This window comes from Egretta garzetta, unplaced genomic scaffold (assembly GCF_000687185.1).
Source record: "Egretta garzetta isolate BGI_Z169 unplaced genomic scaffold, ASM68718v1 scaffold373, whole genome shotgun sequence".
NCBI lineage: Eukaryota > Metazoa > Chordata > Aves > Pelecaniformes > Ardeidae > Egretta > Egretta garzetta.
In genome coordinates, this window is record NW_009259184.1 from 474,855 (window position 1) to 479,008 (window position 4,154).

The 4,154-nt window shown below is 37.8% G+C and overlaps 1 non-coding gene across 1 annotated transcript; it reads left to right on the plus strand.

Moving 5' to 3' along the window:
• Positions 1-1,432: 1,432 nt before the first annotated feature.
• Positions 1,433-1,594, plus strand: LOC118451976. The gene has a single exon (XR_004841598.1). It is a non-coding gene; the product is annotated as a U1 spliceosomal RNA (small nuclear RNA).
• The last annotated feature ends 2,560 nt before the right edge of the window (positions 1,595-4,154 follow it).

Below are 4,154 nucleotides of genomic sequence, written 5' to 3' on the forward strand. Positions count from 1 at the left end.
TTCCCATGTCAACACTACCCTTTGCAAAAATGCCAATAAATTATGTTTTCTGCTTTTTTAACAAACACAATGTCCAGGAGTGGCTATGCAACACATTTTATTATAGAAAAGTTTACTCTCGGCTTTGCCTTTTATTAACCTTACAGTAGCAATAACATATCAGTTAAATAACTTTTTTTTTTAATAAAGTTATCTGGGCATTGTGACCCATTAGCTAGAAAGCTTTTAATTTACAGATAGACAGCCCTAGTTATAAACTTTTTGTTTAGGTAGCAAATCATAATAGTATTTTTTTTCTCAGTATGTATATACGTATGTGTGTTTATATAATTATATGACAGTTATAGAAAAAAAAGCTATGAAGCTTAGAATTTGGTTTAGAAGTCTAGACTGTTGTAATAATATCCATTTGGAATTTGTGTAGCTCTTATTTTTTCAACCAAATATTTTAAGATAATTTGCTGGTTGAAGACGAGATAGCTGTTCAAGAACACAAGGTTCCTTTTCTTTTTCTCTTGGAATTATATTTTTCACAATTTAAATAACACACATGCACTTCTCAAGCTTCTGCTGGTTTGTGTGTCAGTTTATTCAAGGAAGAGAGGAGTTAAAACATGGTTACAGTACCCACTGCATCAACACTTTATCTTCCTAGAAGTCTTTGAGTTTAAATGTATATGAAACCACCAAGGAGAAATATCTGGATACATCAATTCAGAGACCATCAACAAAGAAGGAATCTTCTTCTCCACAGTATCTACTCACCATAGGATACCTCCCAGTAGTTTGGCTGCCTATCAGATATTACTGCTTAGATTTTCTAATCAGGTAGTCTGTGACTGGCAGTTGTAGCATGCTGTTGGAAGGAGGGAAGTGGCTTATACTCTCATTCAGACCTCTTTCTTAACTTACTTACTGTGTAAGACTGCCTTAAGAATCCAGTTCACATGTTTTTTATTAATAATTCAACACTGTATTGTATCCACATTATCAAAGTATACGGAGAGACTATTTTCCCCAGAAAAGTCCAGCTTTACAACCAGCTATTGCTTAATGATTTGTTTTATTCCAACATTACAAATGCATGCTGCTTTTGTAACTAGGCCTGTTCTGTACTCACTCAAGATTCTGTTTTCTTCTGTATGTAGTTACATTTACTCTTTATAGATAGGTTCATTCTCAGTTCAGGCCTAGCACTGTTTGCCTATTAAGTTAATAAATTCAAGTCAAAGTTCTAACAATTGAATTTAAAGCCTTCAGGACAACAGCATTTGAGAAATCATCATTCTTATCATGGCCCTCCATAACAACAAAGCTCAATGAATTTTTTCCAGCCCTTTACTTCAAGTTAATATCTCAATTTATGGGAGCAGGGAGCCTTCTAAATTCAAATCCTGTGTCTACTGAATGTGGGACTAATCTTTTTTGTCTGATACAGGAGGAGAGATAATATGATGGGGAAAGTGGTTTTCTCAGGATGAGGTTCATTCTTTGCAAGCGGGCTGTGCTGGCCCCTGCAGTTTCCCTAAATACAGGAAGCTCAGCTGCATAATTCATGGCAGTTTTTGTAATGAAGACACAGAGATTTCAAAATTTATCTGGAGTTGCCTGGACAGCTTCTCATTTTGTTCTTGTTTGGCAATAACACATTTTAGATTTTCTTCTATATAAAATATCACAACATGAAAAGGGAAGTAATGGCAGAAAGGACTTAAATCCTGTGTCTTGCATTTTACCCTCTTTTTTCCAAATTGTATTCTGAGCCAGGGCTGTATCTTTTTGTCATGACTCTGAACAAGAGTTGGGAACAGATCCCTCTCCCAAAGAAAAACAAGATAAAGCTTTGCAGTGAGAGGATGAGACTATTATGGCACTGCCTGTCTGTCAGTCTTATTTCCTGGAGTGATGTAGAAACCTGCTAATTCCTACCCAAGCAAAACAGCTATGCTTAGTAAGTTCAAGGCGTCAGAAGAAAAATCTATGGGTTCCAAATGGGAAACTATGTTAATAGAATCCAGGGAAAACAACCGCTACATTTAATTTCATAATCACGGTTGGCTTAGAATCACTGTTTTGCTTATATCCCCAAACAAATAACCATTGATAGCAAAAGGGTCCAGGGCAGAAATTGTAATTTATTAATTATCAGACTTCTGTTAATTAAGAGTTATATTTGTATTGTAGCCTTTACAGCATAGCATTGTTTTTTTAGCATCCCTGACATACAAATGAAGAAGAGCAGAAAATAAGTCTGAGGCTTGTATGTCATTTGTATGATGTCTCCATAAGTTACTCCTCAATGCATCGATACTCTCCCCAATATATCTCTATTGCAAATATGCAGGTTAATATGACTAATGTCACTGCCCTGACCAGCATCTTATTTTGAATATGGAGACGTTTCCATATGCCAGTCATTATGAACATGTGGCCTCACACGTTATAGCAGAGGTAAACACAGAGACATGCAGCCTAGTTGTTGTCTAGAATCCCATAGAGATGGGATCAGACACCTGGGTGTGACAAGCATGCAACCTCTTTCCAAAATAATTTCCTAGAGGTGCAAATCAATAAAAAGAATGATGAGTAATCAGAATAAAAGCCCAAATTAAAACTATGTGCTACAACACAAAACTCCTCTCAGTAATTCATTTTACTGATACAATGAAAATATGGATATTATACATAATCTGATCACATCAGAGTGTCAAAATCTTTACAGAGAAGTCCAGTAAATATTCATTGCTGCTATTGGTAACTGTCTTTAAAGGTAGAATCATAGAATCATAGAATCATAGAATGTTTAGGGTTGGAAGGGACCACTAGTGGTCATCTAGTCCAACCCCCCTGCAGTGAGCAGGGACACTGCTAACTAGATCAGATTGCTCAGAGCCCCATCCAACCTGGCCTTGAATGTTCCCAGGGATGGGGCCTCCACTACCTCTCTGGGGAAGGTTCTTCTGGCTGTGGCATCCAAACTGCAAGCAAATACATGCATTTGTGGGTTATTATGTTCAAGGGTGATATTTTATACTGTTCATATTTGAATACATGAACAACTATGTTCAAAACCAGGCTTTTTATCACAAGCTTAAGGGGAAATGGCAGAAAGCCTTTGAGATCCATGATGTGCATTCTCCTAACTAAAACTCTGACCAGAAGCTGTTCTTTATTATTTCTGCTATTGCCAGATCAGCATTTTCTCTCTTTCTTGGTATTTCCTCTGGGAAGATAGGAGCTAAAAAAGAAAGATAAGTGAATAAAGGATTTTTCCCATTTGGAGCATTTTCAGCTTTCCAGCTTCTTTTTTTCTAATCAGTTCTTCAGTGAGACAGACAAAAATGTCCAAATGTTGAGTATTTCTTGACCTGCTCTTTTCACTAGGACTGTTTTGTGTGAAAATAATTCCTAAATCTTTTCACACACATATGAGGACAAGTACAGTAAAATCAAAGCGATTTTCAAGCGAGATGGCTGACCTACTACTTCTGGGGACATTTCTACCACTTTTCAGGGACTAACACAAAAGGCAGAAAAAGAAGGAAATTATTTGATATTGAGCAACAGCTTTTCTTTGCCCAGTGATACCCAAGAGCTATTGACTAGAAATGTACAGACGCAACAAGAGAACAATAGTAGTTAAAGGACAACTTTCCTTCAGGCTCTTCTGGTCTGCAGTAGGAAAAAAGTTTGCCTGTTGTGACAGTAGAAAAATAGAAAAATAATTTGTCTACTGGGTGGTAGCTTAGCAGTATCACGCTGCAAGGCGGAGGCAGCAGAGCTTGCTGGAGTGCCACAGAAGCCCTGATGCAGGTGAATTCCTGGTTTCCTGCTGCATGCAAGCGTTGTGCTGGCACTTGGTGTCAAGGGAGATGTCCAGAGCCAAACTACAAGCTTGTATGCCAACTACAGGTGTGGCAAATGGCTTTGAAAATCTCACAGAAAAGGGTTTGGGTTTGGTTTGGGGGATTTGTTATGTTTTGTTTTTCCCTTGGAGCACAAGACGTCAGGCTTCATCCACTTTTAATTAAGTTTGGCTCTGCCAGCAGAGGGCCTGAGGAGGCAAACTTTGATTGCTTCAATGGCGATAACTACTCCCATTTTCCAACACAAAGGACAGAGTGACTAAACTGCACTTTGTGCTCTCTGGAGTC